Source organism: Halichoerus grypus, chromosome 4 (assembly GCF_964656455.1).
Source record: "Halichoerus grypus chromosome 4, mHalGry1.hap1.1, whole genome shotgun sequence".
Classification (NCBI taxonomy): Eukaryota; Metazoa; Chordata; class Mammalia; order Carnivora; family Phocidae; genus Halichoerus; species Halichoerus grypus.
The window spans coordinates 170703943-170722778 of record NC_135715.1 but is presented as its reverse complement, the minus strand read 5'-3'; the positions used below and the strand labels follow the sequence as shown (position 1 = coordinate 170722778).

The following is an 18836-nucleotide window of genomic DNA, read 5'->3' as shown; positions in this document are numbered from 1 at the left end:
ACAAAAAGGAGTGTGGAGTGGAACATTTTTTAAGTTACCTGTTAAAAAGAAGTGTATAAATGGACTGAGAAACTGTGATCTCCTAAAACCTTTTAAAAAATTAAAGACAAATTTTTACACTAACAAGTGTACCAAGCTGATTTATAGAGGCTATTCAATTTTGCTGAAGGTTTAAAATATTTTCCTTTAGTAATATATGTACATATGCTCGCCTTTATATAAATTTTATTTTGTAATTCCTTAACAGTTATTTTAATGTAAGATGGTTATGACAAGTTTATTGGGAGCAAGATTTATTTAAGAACTGATATATAACTTAAGAAACAAGAGAGTGATATGAATCCTGTGACCCTTTAATTCATATTTATTGAACAAATATCTATCTGAAACATTCAGAAAATTTTCATAAGAGCTCATGTCTGATTTCCTTCTATTATGATCTTCTAAACATGTATACCTCTTCCCATATTAAATCCTACTTTTGGATTGCTTTAATTACTTTTGCATTTTTTGCTTCTTTTTAAATGTCTTAATATCTTAAGCAACTGACATTTCTTTGGTCTCTCTTTTGACTCTCTTTGCTAATGTTAGATCTATGTATAATATATTTGAAGGAACAATTTTTTATCTTTCTAAAAAGTAAGACATATATAATGGAACTTTTCAGTACAGTGCTTGACTCAAAATGTCATGAATTAAAATGATACATTCTTCAGGAAAAAGCAAAGCACTTCTGTTGGATATGTGTTAGAGGAAACCTTAGGCAGTAGTTGTGGTTAAGAAGTTTCCAAATATTAAACTTCCCTTGCACTTATCAATTCCCATCTGCCAACCTTTTTGTTTGTTTTTGTTTTTCTTCCTGGCTTCCAGGATATGTATTTCACCTTCCACCGGGTCTATAGCCCTTTATGCACTTCATTCTCTATCTTAGAAATTTCCCTGCCTTTTCTTGCTGAATCCTTATTCCCAAAACACTTCATCCAACAGATATGAAAGCAAAACGTGAAGATGGGAGTGCACATCTGCACAAGCCACTTTTACAGGAAAACAAAAACAATGGTGTAGGAGAGTATGATGTGCAATCAAAACCTAATAAACATTTTATTCTTGTCTATTTCCTCTTCACTACTAAGTGCAAAAACATGTTGGTGCTTAAATGGACTCATGATAAATAAAAAAATTTTTTTTTCATTATTTGGCACTAGGCTTGCTGAAAGTAGTTTAGTATGCTGTTTCACTCCCATCTGAAATGCCAGCATGGAATTTTTAGCATCATGGGTATGTTGTGGGATCAACACAACAGACTGAGTATTAAGTCCGTAAAAAGTGAACTTTGCATATTTTTAAATATACTTGTTAGGAAGCAAAAAAAATTTTAAAAATTTGACAAAAGTCACATAATATAGGGTACAATAAAGATTACCAACAAAGAACTTTCTATACTGTATATAATATGGACATGTCTGATCTTTTAAAATCAAGTATGTCCCTTAAAAAAAAGGAGCTCAAAATATCGCTTAGTGAGCAATACTTCATGTAGCAAGCAAGCAATACTTCGTGTAATGGGAAAGAGAGAAATTATTCAACTTTCTTTAATCTTAATAGCTGGTGTTATCACCTTTGAAAATCTGATGCACACTTCTCCACATTAGGGATAGACATCAGCTTCAAGAGAAACACTGTGGGGCAAACTCTTCGTTGGTGGCAAAGTGCCTCTCCTCTGCCACCCAGCTATATTTCTCAAAATCTTTCTCATAAATGTCAAGGGGGGCCCTTCTCTGTTACCACATTTCATCTACAGACAGCGTAAAACTTTCACAGGAAAGCTTTAAGTCTTTGGTCCCCAAATGTTTAAACCTATGGTCTTTATATATATATGTATTTTTTAGAGAGGAAGGGGTAGGGATAGAGGGAGGGAGAGAATCTTAAGCAGGCTCCATGACCAGCACAGAGCCCAACACCAGGCTCAATCTCACGACCCTGAGTTCATGATCTGAGCCAAAATCAAGAGTCAGACACTTAACTGACTGAGCCACCCAGGTGTCCCTAAACCTCTAGTCTTTAAAAGGCCTTTTCTCTATTTGCTGTGCCCCCTCAAGTAAGAGTCTTTTACCTACTTTTATTGTTTTGTCATTTAAAAAATGTGTTTTCTGTATATTTTTAAGTACATATTTTAATATACTTTTAATTTCTACAAATAGTTGATTTTTTAAAAAAATAAAGATAACTTTCTTTTCTGATTAGCAAAATATTATATGTTCAATGTAAACAGTTCAGGCTATAAATAACCACCTTTCAACATATGTACTTCTATTTATATTTTTTACAAAAATGGGAACATACTCTAACCTGTTTTTTTTTTTTTTCACTTAACATTACCTCTTAGAAATTCTTGTCCATAACCCAGAGAACTGGTTATTTCTTTTTTTTTTTTTAAGATTTTATTTATTTATTTGAGAGAGAGAGAATGAGAAAGAGAGCACATGAGAGGGGGGAGGGTCTGAGGGAGAAGCAGACTCCCTGCCGAGCAGGGAGCCCAATGCGGGACTTGATCCCGGGACTCCGGGATCATGACCTGAGCCGAAGGCAGTCGCTTAACCAACTGAGCCACCCAGGTGCCCGAGAACTGGTTATTTCTTAATGAAGAGTATTCCAGGGTGCCTGGGTGGCTCAGTTGGTTAAGCGACTGCCTTTGGCTCAGGTCATGGTCCCGGAGTCCCGGGATCAAGTCCCGCATTGGGCTCCCTGCTCGGCAGGGAGCCTGCTTCTCCCTCTGACCCTCTCCCCTCTCATGCTGTTTCTTGCTCTCTCTCAAATAAATAAATAAATAAATAAAATCTTTAAAAAAAAGAATTATAAAAAAAAATGAAGAGTATTCCACTGTATAACTGATACCTTAATTAGTCCATCCAGTCCCATATTTCCTAACATCAAATTTGTTCCCTGAAACAATCTCCCATTCTTGTTCATACCTTTGTGCTCACCCACAAGACTGTATCTACAGGATGAAGTCCAAGATGGGGAAAGGCATACACATTCTTTTACTATGTTACGAATTGCCAATTTACCCCGCACAGTATTTATATCAGCCTACTACCCGACCAACACTGTGGGAGAGTACTTGTATATAATTGTATCTCCAGAGTCTTACCAATGCTGGGTTGTAACCTTTTTTTCTTTTTTTAATCAAATTAATGAAAAATAAGACCTTTATTATTTTCTTTGAATTCCTTTTATTTCTTGTGAAACCAATGACTGTTTTCTGCCTTCGAGGTAATACTTAGAAAACATTTCCTGTTATTTCCTCACATGGCCTTTTCTCTGCACACATGCATCTCTCGTGCGTCTTCCTCTTCTTATAAGGACACCAATCATATTGGATTAGGGCCCTACCCTTATGATTTCACTATCTTAAATTCACCTTTAAAAGTCCTATTTCCAAATAAGTCACATTGGGGGTTAGGCTTCCACATATGAATTTTGAGGACACAGTGAAAAGTCAGCCATCTGCAAGCCAAGGAGAGAGGCCTCAGGAGAAACCAGCCCTGCCTGCACCTTGATCTTGGACTTCCCCTCCAGAACTTTGAGAAACAAATTTCTGTGATTTAAGCCACCCAGTCTGTGGTATTTCGTTATGGCAGCCTGAGCTGACTAATACGTTTCCCCACCTCAAGATTAGAATATTATTAATCTAAATTTTCATCTCATGCTTTATGATCTTATTTTTTCAGTTTAAATCTCTAACTTTAAATGTCAAATAAAATTGGGATGTATTTTGGTGTAAATGGGAGAAGGGTTTCAACTTTATATTTTTACAAATGCTAAGCCATTTGTTCTAAAAGATTTTTGGAGAATGCATTCAATGCACTGACTTGAAATGTCACCTGTAGTATTTGCTAAATTCCCACTTGTGTCTGCTTCTGGACTCCTTAATCTCTTCCATTGATTTGCCTGTTTCTTCTTATGCTGCTATCTGTTTCAATTGTCACATCTTAGCAATATGGTTTAATATGTCTTTGGCAAATTCCTAATCATTACTCTTCTTTCTCAGAATGTTTCTAAATAATCCTACATATTTCCTCTTCCAAATGAATGAGGATTATATTGTCATGTAAAAACAAAACACAAGACAAACAAACAAAAAACAGAAGGCACCTCTGTGGTATATTCACAAATAAATTCATAGAAAATTCATGTCTTTACAATATTTGTGCTCCCCAAAAACGACATGCAATGTCTTTGCATTCATTCTAATGCCCTTGGGGGTCCTTCATTTAGTTGGTCAGTTTTTGTTTTTTCTTCATACAGGTTGTATGTATTTTTTGCTAAATTTATTCTTGGTTTCCTTTGTATGGGGCCTGGACTTTGCATGGGAAGATGAGATGCCCTGCGGAGTTGGTGTGAGTCTGAAATCTATCCCTCCTTCTTAGGTCTGGCTTATTTCTAAAAACGTCATTCTTGGAGAACTTCGATAAGCTTCCGATCAATTTTGTTCTTGAGAGCGCCATCGTTTAAAATACATACCCAGAAATGTTGAAATGAGAGGCTTCTCCCTGTATTGCTACATCCACCTTGTCACTGATTCTCAGTAGCTGCAAACGTGACCTGAGAACAGGCCTGCAAAGCTTTGGTTGCTTAGCAACAAATGGGACTAGCTCCTCCTTTCCCCATTCTTCTAGAAATAAAGGCTTAAGCCTCAGGGCCCTGAAGGGAAACATCAGTAGTAAAGGGCCTTTCTTCCTTAATCTGCCTTTGCTTACTTCCAAAGCTTTGGTCACAGGATGGATTTATAAAGGGAAGTCTCATCACACTTGGGAGGGGACCTGCTCTGGAAAGTACCTCGTAGAGGTTAGGGTGCCAAGAATTCCCAGCTCTGCCTATTCTCCAGGATCACATTATTCCCTGTCAGGATCCCAATTTTAACCAAAAAAACAAAAAAACAAAACAAAAATCCCCACAGCTTTCACAGAGGACTCTGCTGCTGTCACAAAGTGGGCTCGGAGCAGGAAGCAGGGGTAGAAACCACTTCCTGCAACAGAAATGTACTATATCCATGCATTTTCTTGTCTGTTCCCCACAGGGTAGCCCAAGCCCAAGGCAAACTTCCTTCTATGTATCCCTTCTTCTGCTGTACTTCATTTAAGGCTACAAGGAGTTACCAGGGCACTCCAACAACGCTCTTCCACTCAGCTCATTTAATCCCCCAACTTAAGAAATGAACCTATCCTCTCCCAAACCTCTTTCAGCCATGACACTGTGCAGGCCACTAGCCACCAGCCAGACCACGGCTGGTTGTTCGTGGTTAGGTGTCCATCTCTGATCCAACCTGCTGTAGCCAGAGGCAACGGATAGTATTGTACAGAGTGAATGCCACTGGGTAATAGCAATTAGCTTTTCTATCCTACTGCCCTTTATCAACTTTTGAGTCACTTTGTTTCAGTCTTCTCTCTTTTATACACTTTAGAGACTGTTTTCAACCTAATTTGAGGGTGCACTTTTTAAAGAAACGAGTTGTTTAAGCCCATTTTCATTTAGATTTAATAATTCAAAGGAAATGCGTTAAATCATTTAATACAAGCAATTGGCATTTATGGGACACTTAGTATGTGCTAGGTACTATCACATTCCCTTTTAATAGAAGTGATATATTATCATTTAATCCTCACATGTGGGATGTTTATCATCTCACATGATAGATGAGAACTCTGAGGCACAAACAGGATAAGAAACTTGTTAAGTAGCACACATCCAATAGTCAGTGACCCAGGATGGCAACCCAGGATACCTGAGGCAGAGCAAGATTTTTCTGTCATATTAGTTCCAGTTTTCCATGCAGTGTCCTCTATTTTTTTTGTTTTGCCTTGTGGTCCATATATTTTGCCTTGTGGTCCATATGTTTTCTCCAGCTCCATTGGTCTCCTTATTCCTGTCGCTATTCCAGACTTACCCCTTCCTAGGAATGGGATGCCCTCCTTCCTGTGAGGGAACTCAGGCAACTATCAAAAGGCCCGATCCCAGAGAAACAGTGAGGAGGGCCCCGGTGCTCACTTTACATTCCAGGGATGCCAGTGGGGCCTTGGAATGCTGTTGAACTCTGGTATGAGAGAGGCGCTGAGGCCCCATCCTTTCTCAGAGCCAGCCTGCAGCCAGGGGGATCTTTGATATTCACAAGGCTTGCCAGAATTTCCTCTACTTCCCATAGGACTCTCTCAAGAAATGGCATCTTCTTTTAATTTGCTTCTAAACTCCACTCTATTTGGAAGAAAATCTTTGACATTTGTGGTGTGTGTTTGATATCCCTTCCAGAGCAAGCATCCTGCCCCCTCATCCCACTCCACCTTACCCCTGTGGTTGCTTTATTTTGATCAAAAGGTACTTTTTTGGTTGGGGGTAGGATGTGTGTCCTTATGCCACCATCATTCTGGAATTGTTTCTTTTTGCTTCATCCGAGTCTAGGTAATCTTTAATTTATTGATATCTACAGGAGGAGCATTTTTCAACCACCGAATATCACCATTAAAATATGCCTAAATATTTTAGAAATGAGCAATCAGCAAAAATTTATTGTTTCTGTACACAGACCCCATTTAACTAAGGTGCCTAGAAACTAACGTTAAAGAAAAATAACAATAATGATAATAATAAATGGTAACTTAATATTTCATATAATAAAACCAGTAAGTATATGTATATGATTATAAATTAATACTTATCCACCAGGAATCTAAATGTCATTATAAATGCTACATATTTATCAAAAAAATCCCATTGAGACCAGGAAAAACATTAAAAGAACATTAACCTGCTATATGGCACAAAGTTCACCAGTTTCTCGTTTGCAGTTTTGTATTCTGGGATATAGCAACGAATTAGACTCTGGATGTCTGACAAAATTTCACCGACTCCAGTAAAAGTCAATGGAAGTTTTGCATGAGTCAGATCATGTTCCTTAAGTTATTTAAACACTAAGTATGAATTTGGACTAATAGATAGAAGAGAAATTGATTAAGGTCAAGCAGTTTATAATTAATGTGTAGACCAATAAGCGCTGCAGAACGTTTAATTCCAAAAGCTATTGTAAAGTAGGACAAAATACTTTAAACATTAACTGGAAGAGCTTTCACTGAATTGTGTATTTTATGGAAAAAAGGTAAACAGAATGATGCAATGATATCTTCTTTTAAAGGGATTATACTAGCTGAAAAATGCTCATATCCTATGTGGAATTGTCTGCTACAAAAATGAATTCCTGGAATTTTACTACTACTAATATATAAATATATATATTTATGTTCCATTAGTGTTTCACAAACTAGTATAAGAAAAAACTTAAGTCTTTCTGCTACAGAAATATAGCAGTAAAAAAGTCTAAATATAATACTACTAAGCCTCATAAAACACAGAATCCTTTCTCACCACTAAAGTCCTAAAAGGAGGATGCAACATGGTCAGAATTATTTCTGGTTTTGAAAACATCAATTATGAAAACCATTAGGATTGTGTTTTTACCAGCAACTGCTTACCACATATCTGGGAATTTGGTATAATTTTCACAAATGAGGTAGCTAATGCAGTTTTATGCTATAACTTACCTCAAAATAGTACCATGCCTCTCAAGGAGCATCCTAGGTCTTGGAGATATTGAGTGCCACACAGGAAATTATATCTATGCTCTGCAGGAAAAAGAAAAATATCACAAGACAAGTAAACCCATGAAAAGAAAGGCAGGTTGAGCAAAAACAGAACAAAAAGGACAGAAAAAGGAATAAAAATTTAAAAAGAGAGAAAATTATGACTTCTATTTCACCATAAAGTAATGGTTCTGGTTTTAATGTGAAATATTTTTCACTGCTATTTAGTTTTACTTCATACATCTTCCAGGGGAAAAAAAAATCACTTAAAAAATGATGGCATATGGCTGAAAGCTAACCTCATGCCCTCGATGAGAGGGTAATTAATTCAGACAGTGTTTAGCATCCAGTTGTAACCCTGTGATCCTTACATTCACCTACTGACAAATCTGGTTCATGACTATTCGGAATATAATTTTTCTACACTGAATCATTTCCATAATAAATTACTTTTGTGGCTCTTTTTATTACATCTGAAATTATTGCTTTACTTTAAAAAAAACTAAGGTAAAATAAGTCTTCCTTACCATATTTTGAAAAGGATTTTTAGAAATCTCCTTTCACCTGTCAGTCTTGACTTTGAGGACTGATCAAAACTAACGTATTGATATTTCTTATATACCAATATTCTCCTCCCCAAGAAGGTACCCAAAGCATGTATATAATTATTCAAGACAACCTGGTAATCTCTCTTGAAAAAACAGCTCCTGAGCCACCACACCCCAGCAGCTACATACACTGTGCCAACTTCTCAGTCCAACAAGAAGAAATTAAAGAATTTCAAGGTAATAAAGATAATCTTTACATGCATTGGAAAACATATTTAGAAAGTGGAATTTCTAGCTTGTCCTTTTACTGTCATAACTGACACTGGTCTGGATCTAAAAAAGTTGGGACTAATGACATATGATTTTCCCAGCAAATGTAACATTTGAGACAAATAGCATGTAATATAGCATAGAATATATTTTTAAAAAATGAAAAGGATCCAGAAAGAAGGACTACTGCTGTTTATCAAACTCCAATGTCAAAAGAGCCAGATGAATGAATAGATGGAAGACTAGGGCCTGTGTAAGTGTATATGTGTAGTCAAGTGGGTAGTGGGGACAGTGACAAATTAAAGAAAGCAAGTTCTGTCTAAAGGAGTAGACTAATGTGCTGGTGTAAACACACACACACACACACACACACACACACACATTTTTTTATGCAGAGCCATTCATTAAATATTTATTAGCACATTCCTCCTGATCAACACTCATTCCCCCAATATCCTCATTCTGGCCTATGGCTTTAGAACCATTATATAGAACAACAGCCAATGTTATATCCAATTCCAAACTATTCATCTGAAGTCCATATTGTCATATCCAGCTGCTTATTTAACATCTCCACTTGGGCATGTATGAGGAATCTCAAACATAACAAATTCCTCATCTTTGATTCTGCCTTCTGAAATCCAAATAGGATCTCCCCTCATTCCTTCCCATCTCAGTGAATGGCTCCACCATGTATGGTTGCTCAAGTGAAAACCTTCAAGCAGTCCTTGAAACTTCTCCCTTTTTCCTATCCTTAAATCCAACCCATGAGTAAGTCCTGTGGGCTTTACTTTTGAAATATGCTTAGGATCAGACCACTTCCCCCCATGTCCATCATTACTACTCTTATTTTATCCTGTGTCCTGAATGATTGAAAATAGCCTTAACTGTCTCCCTGCTTTCATTCTTGTTTCTTCATAGTCTCTTCTTCATGCAGCAACTAGAGATTCTTTTAGGTACTAAAATAAATACAATGTAAAGTGCCCCAGATACTTTAGCCCCAAGATGATCTTAGCTGGGGGAAAAAAGACTATTCAGTGCTCCTCCACCTTGGAGATTTGCCCTCTTTTTTCCATCTGTCTCGATGCTACTATATGTGCACGTCTATCTCATCACAACCACTGCTCTGGACACACTGTCATTATCTGACATTATCTGACACACTCTGTTTGCTCTCTTGTTAATTGCTCATCTTGTGCCTCTAGCATGAAAGCTCCAGAAGGATGGGCTTTGTCTGTGTTCTTCACTACTCTGTCCAGAGAGGTAAGAGGTTCCAGGCACACAGTGATTGCTCAATAATGGATGAATGGATGGATGGATCAATCCATTGATTGATGGATCAATGGTTAGATGGAAGAAAGGAAGGATAGATAAATGAACAGTTAAAATCTAAATCCAGGCATGTAATCTCAAAGTTTATGCTCTCACCATTAAACAATTTCACTCATAGATGGCATCAGGTCATGAAGGGCCTTAGGAGTCAAAACAAAGAACTTCAATTCTATTCTGAGAACAAGAGGTTATTGAAGGGTTTTAAATATAAGAGTGACACAATTGGATTCACACTTAAGAAAGACTACTTTGACAGAATCCTTGAGAATATTTTGGATGGAGGGAAACCACTTAGAAAGATTTACAATAATCTACGCAAGAGAGACCGGTGGCCTGGAATAGGGTTGTGGCCATAGAAGAGGAGAGAAAAGGACTAATTAAAAAGTTGTTTTAAAGATGGATTTCTAGGGATTGATCACTGATTAGCTGTGGGAGGTAAGCAGAGCGAGGAGTTAAGGATAATTTACATGGTTATGGGTGTCATTCTTTATAATAGATTGGCTTCGGAAAGATTTAGTTCCGTGTGACCATGCTGAGTTTATGTTTGTAGGACATCCACATGAAGTTATCATAAGGCAGTAATACAGAGGTCTAGCCTAGGGATGTAGACTTTGGAGCCATTTACCCTACAGATTATAACTAGAGCTGTTGAAGAAGAGATCATCCAAGCAAACCATGAAGATTAAGAGTTGAAAAGAATCTAGGATAAAAACATGAAGAAAACATGTACGAAACAGGCAGAGGAAGAAAATCTTGCAAAGGAGAATAAGAAGTGGTCAGCAGTAAAAGCAAAACCTACTGTTGTTTGCCCAGAAAGAACTAACACAGTTGATTGAGGTGCCTAATATATTCTCCAGAATCGTATGTACCAGGAGACTGTGAATCAAATTACACCAACATTCAAAAAAGCTAATGTGTAAAACCATCAGAACAGAGTAGATGGACAAGCTGGAAAGACATAATGGGTTGATCAATACAATGTCATGCTTTGTATTAAATATAGTATATTATAAATAAGCAATAACGGATAGCAAGGTGCTGGGAAATGTCGAGTAGAGAAATGATGACAGAGGAAATAAAAGAAAGGGGAATGAAGTATCACACCAAGGCTAACAGCCCATGTGATCATTCTACCTCAATCTTCCCACTACACTCACTGTTTATTTGTAAAGTTTTGCAACACTTTGAAATCTCCGGTAGTTACTTATTGCCAACATCTACAGGAGGGGGATTAGTTAACAAACTTATACATGTGTCTCACTGTAACTGTATTGTACACAATGAATCGTGTTGTTTATTGTTAATTCTCATGAGAAAGAAGTAGTCATTCTAATAGCAAAATCAGCTAATTTTCGATGGTTGTTTCAGAGTATTATTGCAAGATCTCTGACATTCCCTTTCTAACAATTGTAAATGCATTTTTTCAGCATAATTGTACATAATGAAGATACTCAGAATAAAAGTTGAGATTACATTTTAAAAATATGTCTTGCTTAGCAACAGCTCACATTTATTGAGCAATTATATAGTTCTGAATCTTTTAAGTGCTATACACATGTCAACTAATTTAGCTTGCACAGCAACTCTGTATAGTGGATTTTATTATGTTGCCATTTTACAAAGGAAGAAGCTGAGGCACAGGGCTTTTGAGTAAGTGTTTTGCTTGTTCTTTTCAGTTATTTTGCCTACAATATTTTATCATGTTGGCCATTCATTTATCAACATTTTTTTTTTTTTTGGTGAGAGCTAAATCTTTCATCAGATACATTACACCGCACAAAATGACAAAAAATATTATCTCCATCGTTTTATATGAGAAGTATTAATTTTGTATAACAATAGAAACAGATTATATTGTGTTGCTTTTTGAACTGAACAATCATACAGAGACTGAACTCAATAATGAAGCACTTATACATATAGATTTTAATATGAAATAAGTATAAAAATGTGATCAATATTTAATCTCACAAATATTTCCATTTGTAAATGGAATTCCATTTCCATCCAAATGGGCTTATTTCCATTTCCTGGTCAGAGAACCTCCAGAGATCTCAGCTGACAGAACCTAGGACTGGGAGGGAACACAGCTAGGCAAGTATTCCCCAAAGCAGCTCCTGAATGTCTAGTTTCTTTGTGCTGAAATTATTTAAAGGGTACACAGCTTCTCGTTTCATCTTCCTATTTTTCCCTTTTGCTGCCATAAAGTTCAAATTTTCTGTAATTTCTCACTCCTTGACTAATGTATTTACTGACTAGTAAGTACTTTTGGCTACAAGTTTACTTTTAGAGAATATTGATAATCTATGTATACATTGTATTTTATATTTTATATTTAAAATACATGTAATACCTTGTCTATTTAAAGTAAAAGACAGTATGTATTTATATTTTAATATTTTCCATAAATGGTCTTCAATGTTATGTACATCTGATAAACATGGGTGAAATACTCTATGTAAAAGGTGAAATAAGAGCTTGGAGTGATTAAGTCAGATAGCAAAGTCACTGGTTTGATTTAATAATATTGAGTAGATCTCTGCAATTCAAATAAATGACAATTGAGTATGGAGTAAATAAATGAATGAGTCCTTGTAGTCCCAATTTTGTTCTAAAGACAGAAAACATGTGTAGATATGCTAAAGAAATGTATGTACATTCACAGAAATACATAGTCAGATGTGCCTATTAATGAATGTTTCTCAGGGAAATTTATATCAGAAATGCATGACTATTTGTGAATGAATTTGTAGTAGAAGGACTAGCATGTATTGGGATGCTTGATTCACAAGATTGGTTTGTTCTTTTTCTTTTTTCCATTAACTAATTTTTAGTTCCAAAAATAAATACCTAAAGGACTGGAGAGAGATGGATGTGGTGTTGCCGCTGTTCAGTATCTTGACTGTGGTGGAAACAGGAATGAACAGAGGTGGGAAAACTGTAAAGAACTTCACATGGGCATGGGCATGTCCACACACTCACAAATGAGGACACATAACACCGGGAATCTGAATAAGATTTCTAAAAATGTAAAAATGTCAATATCCTGTTGCAAAATGTTACCATTGGGAGAAACCTAACAAAGTGTATAGGGGATCTCTCTGTATTATATCTTATAAGTAAGTGCAGACTAGTATATAATTATCTCAATGGAAATTTCCATAAAAGGTAATTAATTTTAAATTAGCTTTATTAAACAGTAAAGTAAAATAAAAATCAAATTAGTTTTTACAATCCACATTTTATGAATTAAAAAAAAATTCATGTATTAAATTCATTTTAAAGGCCACACTGTGTTTACTTTATTGAAAAAGTAACTTATATAATTATCTTATTTTCTATAACTTTGTTACTCTATTTAAGGGCACATCTATTTGTTAATTTCCTCATAAGTAGACTTATTTGTTGCATGGACATGTGACTGAAAAAGAGTCCAGCCAGGTTTTATCTATAGCAGGGCACATGGGAAAATTATGAAGCAGCAGATACAATGTTTTATTGCACCTGAAAGTAGAATAAGTGATTTCTTTACGTGGAAAAAACTGCAATTGCTTCCCAGTGTGGATGGTAACAACAATAATTTTAGAACAATATTGTAGAACAATAAGAAGAAGAAGGAGGAGAAAAAGAGGAAGATGAAAAACCCAGTTATCACTTGTGAAGTATTTTTTATATCTAACATCAATCTAAATGCTTTGCTTTATTAATTTATTTGATTTCTACAACAATCTCATAAGATTAATAGTATAATTATCTCCATTTTATAGGTAAGAAAACTGAGACCAACAGAAATTAATTCTGCCAAGGCAAAATATCTACTAAGAGTCAAGGTTTAAATTAAAAGCAAGGCAGAATTCTTTTGGCCTTCAGCTACCTTCAGGGTATCCAAATCCTCATGTAAATCTCTCCTTTACCCAAGATGAATCTGCATTAGCTAACTAAAATTTCAAGATACTTAGCTTTTGGGTAGAATTACATCAACAGAACTGATAACACTGATTATTTTTTGCTAATCTTTAGAACTTTATATGAACTGTCCTGACATTTTAGAAATTTTTGTGGTCCGTGGGGAAGAAAATAAAAAAAAAAACAGAAATAATGTTATAGCATTTCCAATAGCAAAGAAGAGAAACAAGAAAACAAAAAACTCAAATGACAAAACAATGATGGATTCATACTTAGTTTAGTCAACAGTTTTAGAATTATTAATATGTGTTAATTACAGCATGGTTATAATGAGATTAAATGCACAAGTTCATAAAGTTGATTTATTCATTTTACAAGTATTTATTAACATTATTATATGCAAAGCAGTATTCTGAGAGCTAGGAAAAACATGGAAATATGTAAATTGCTATCCTTGCCCTCAAGGAGCTCAAAATCTGTGCAGAAAGATAAGAAATGTAGGCAAATAAATTCAGTGCAAGTCAGATGTGCTGAGATTCAAATAAATGGGAAAAATAAAATATTTTAGTAGGTGAGTATAAATGTAATTCATAAAGGTGTCTCAGTTATGATACTTAACTAGCCTTGACAATAAAGGTAATTTATTGATTTACAAACTCAAAATATCACTAGTAGTGGAAGTCACAGGTAAGGCTTGATCCAGCAGCTCTATGGCATTCACCAAGGAGCTTTTTTACTTCTCTCTCCAGTTTTTTTCTAGTGTGGCAAATTTATTCCAAGTCAAGTTAACTTTGTCATTACAAAATGGTTACCAACAATGACAATAAGCAGGTGGGAGGGAGAAAGAGAGTGAGAAAATAATTGACTGATTTTCTTTCCTCAAATACCAGCTAAAGTCTAGGACTTCCTTCTAACTGAAACACTGAAGTCCTCTACTGACCCTTGGCCAATCTTTCTGACCAGGGGAATCCCATATATGAAGTAGCCTAAGGCCTTGATTCACATGACCCATCATCCATGAGCCAATCTCTACTATACCAGGTCTTATGGTTGTATCACTCAAATGGGCATCAGCTAATCAGAGTTCAATCTTAGAGGAGCTGAACTGGTTTAATTTTACTCAAACCATGTGGCTTCTAGACAAAGAGGGTAGTGTAGAAAAACTACGAGGGGGCAGGCTGGTATGTTCACTGCAGTCTGTTCCGTGCGTCCATACACACCCTCCTTCCCATACAAAAGCGCTCTTGGAAGAGGTGGCATTTGAGGTGAAGCCATTGAAGAATAGAAAAATAAATACAAAGCATTCTTTTCTTAATGATTTCATGAGGCACTTCAAGACCTTTATGAGTTAAGGACAACATTACATTCAATTTCCTGGAGTGAGGAAATGATGAAACGTCAGTTTTTCAAGTCTCCTAGGTAATCATTCAGTTTCAGAGAGGGAAAGCTGTTCCTAGAGGTAGAGTTGTTTTGGCTTCTATCTTACCAAGAATTCCCCCTTTTGCTCCCCACTTCCCCATGTAACCACTCAAAGTCAAGTTTTCCAAAACTGAAACCTGACCAGTTTTATGGGTGAGGGTGGCTGCTTAATGCACTATGAGACATTCTTTTATAGATTTTAAAACTGGCCCTTGTGTGCCCATGTTTGTGGGGAGGCTTGCCTCTTCTGATATCCGGTGCCTGCTCTCAAAAGGCCTCTGAATCAACTTCTTCCCCTAATTCCTGTCATTTACGTTAGCTGTCTGAGGTCCAAAACTTCCCCTGCCACAACTTCCCAACTTTCAAATTTGTTTGAAAAACAAATTTTATCCTTCCGTTTCCATTTCCCACAATGAGTCCATTCTTTCTACCATGTCTTACACATTTCTATTTCACTTATTTAAACTCCCCTTTTGCAGTTCCTTATTTATAGTTGTCACCAAAACATGTCAAAGTGAAGCCATCATTTCCTGACCTTACTTCATTTCCCACTCACCTTAAGCCAGACTGGATTTCTTCAGAAAATACTGCAACTTTTAGCCTCTAATGATGATTATACCTTGTTTGCCCTTCTCATATCACTCAATGGGGAAAAGAGAAATTAACTGGTTTGGGGGTCTCCAGATCCTTAACTTATCATTATTATTCCATTTTCCTTCCTTTGATGTTTAAAATATCCAAATTAACCACTTTTTAACATTTTTGCATTTCCTTCTTTTTCTCTGCCTCCACCTCCCAAAAGATGCTGATCTTTGATTGTTATTTTCAGAATTTCAGAATTGGGCTCATATTTTTCTCCTGGTATTTAAAACTGGGTGCCATTCTCAACAATTTCCAACTCTTTGTTGAAAGCTCACCTTATATAATTAATTTCAAATTCTTTGCTTTCTTCAAATTCACTAAGCTCTACATCTCCTCCATAATGGCTTTCCACCAACATGACCAACTCTCTACAGATGGCATTCTCACAGGGTTCAGACTCCTCAGGATTTCAGACTCTCTTGTTGTTTCAGATTAGATCCTCTCTTGTTGACCCATAAATTTACCTGCCATCTATCCCTCTCCCAAGTATCTACTCTTCCCCTTCATCCAGAGCTTCATCATTTGATCCCTTCCATTTCTCCTGGTCCAGTTGACGCTTCTTGCTACAACCTTCTAAATGGCAAGTCTCTCCTGATGCCCCACCCCCTGGTGAAGATTTGGCTGGCTTTCCTTACATGTTTCTAATTTTCACATGCTCTCTCCCTGTTCCCCAACACAAACTACACATTCTACCTAAACTGGTTTAATTACTACCCCCTGAACATATCAGTGATTATTTTTACCTTGTAATCTTTGTCCACCCTCTTTCCTGTAGGAAGAAGTAGGTGTAGGAGTAGGTTATTGCTACTTCTATGTCTATGCAAATTTACTCACTCTCTGAGGAATCATTCAATCTCTACCTCCACACGACTTTCCCAGCCCACTCATGCAGAGTGGCCCCTCTCTTCTGAACTCCTATGGCACTTGTCTGTACTACTCACTTGGAAATTTATCATATAGATTTTATGATTATTGAATTTGTCATTTGTATATATGGGCTATTATTCTCAACAATATAAGATCCCTGAGGGTAGGGTTTATGTCTCATATTTCTTTGTATCCTCTACCCGGTGCTAAGTGCAAAAGAAGGGCATGGTGCAGTACTGTTGAATGAAGTAAATGAAGAAAAACTTGGTTCTAATGCAGCAAACCCTAATTCAGGTTTTCTATCAGATGGTTATACTACATTTTGTGTAAACTATATGGTTTACTGACAGAATAATAGAACAATATAACAAGAAACCACTCAAGTTAATTATATTAAGCTTTCCATGAATGTGATGTAGTAATCAAGCTTACAGGTTCTAGAATCAACAAAACCTGGGTTTGAATCCAAGCTTATTAAATGTGTGAGGATGGGCAAATATCTTAACTTTTCTCTAAGACTCAGTTCCTCATCTTTAAAATGGAGATTGTAATACTACCAACCATATGGGGCTGTTTTAAAGATTAGAGCAAAATGTTAAGTACTCTGCTGAGCACTTAGTAAGTGCTCAAGAAATATTAAATATTATTATTATCAGATACCCATAATATAAAGAAGACCTATTGCTTTAATGAATTACTATATGATTAGTTGGCTGCCTAGAAACTGAAAAATACTCTTTACTGGTACACACTGACCCCAAGGCATGCCAATTACTATTACATGAAATATTAATATGTATATTTTACAGCAGGTAGTTTGCAAAGATGTCAAGTCTCATGATGTAAAACAATGAGAATTCTCCAGCATTTTTTGAGAAGCATTTTTTTACATTAAGTTCCACCTCTACTACAAGTAGCTGCTCTAGATTTCAGTAAGAAATGGTTTACCATGTTCTATGCAAGAGCTACTGACTTCTGTTCACTTTTTGGACCCTTAGTGTATTTTACCTACATAATCCACGGGTTTAAAAATAGGGAGCTAATCATGAATTTCTACCTCCTCAAGTTTCTCTCTTCTGCTGACAATTCAGTGGCCTCTTCTTACTCTTTTACACAGAGCAGAAGTTACCAAGTTTTTCCATTTACTGCCCACTATGTGGCAGGCACAATTTCTACATGGAGAATTAGGGACCTCTGCCCCCAAGGAGCTTATGTTCCAAAGGCATGAGGTTTGAGTGGCAAAGGGGTGGCCACACTCCCTTATTTTGTGTTTATTTATTCTCTTTGGACGACTGGGCAGCAAGCTTCTAAGCTACTACAAACTCTTCCAAAGACTGGTGACCTTTCTAGCCTTTCAAAGAGTGGTCTACTCCCCAAGATGTGTCTTCTTTTCTTGTCCCGTGCTGACAAGACATTCCAGTAGACTCCAGGTTCTCTCTCAAGAAGCAATAAATAGAAATTGTCAGTCTCTTGGGCATATTGATGACAAGTGGTATCTTAAACAAAGCTGAGTGCTCATCAGCTCCTAAAGTATTTGCCCAGAGGGGCAGTTTTCAACTCCCCTAAATCTACTTACAGAGGCCAGAGGTCAGAGCTCTGAATTCTTATTCTAACTAAATCCCTGGAATATGGCAGTGGTATCTTCTTACACAAATCTTAGAATTATTGTCCTAAGCTGTTAAAGTTACATTAAATGCACATAATTTCAAAAAATAAAAATCAAACCAAATCCAACCAAATAAACAAACAAAAGAATTTTTAAATCAGTTTGAGACCTATTGAGAATTAAACAGTCCACTCTTTGTACTCTCTTTGCAACTATTTTTCCATAAATCTAAAACTATTCTAAAATAAAACTTAAAAAAAATGTTTCTGGCCAAAAATGCTAGAAGAGAGTAGGGGTGTCATTTGTTTCCCATTTTAGGCTTTCTGTTGCTTCAGACTCCATTCTACTATGAAGCCATTGGGTAGGAACCTAATATCCTATTCACTGTATAAACTGCCTTTTAAGATGTTTCTTGTTTTTAAAACTTCTTAATTGATTTGCCGAGAGTCAAGCAGAGAAAAAAAATAAAAGTCATTCTAACCTTCATAGCAGATAAAAAAAAAAAAAAGACTTAAGTGCATTGGCATAATGTGTTGTCCCTCATATATAATCATAAGGCTGACATACTGTCAATAGCACTCAGCTTAGAGCTGAGCCCTAGTGACAGGTGGATTC

General features: G+C 36.2%; 1 long non-coding RNA gene across 1 annotated transcript in view; it reads right to left on the bottom strand.

Annotated features, from left to right (window-relative positions):
• LOC144381653 (uncharacterized) overlaps nt 1–18836 on the bottom strand; it is a 50474-nt gene that overhangs the window by 28714 nt on the left and 2924 nt on the right. Inside the window, exon 2 of the long non-coding RNA XR_013447362.1 lies at nt 7593–7673. This is a non-coding gene — a long non-coding RNA (uncharacterized LOC144381653). The remainder of the gene's footprint in view (nt 1–7592; nt 7674–18836) is intronic.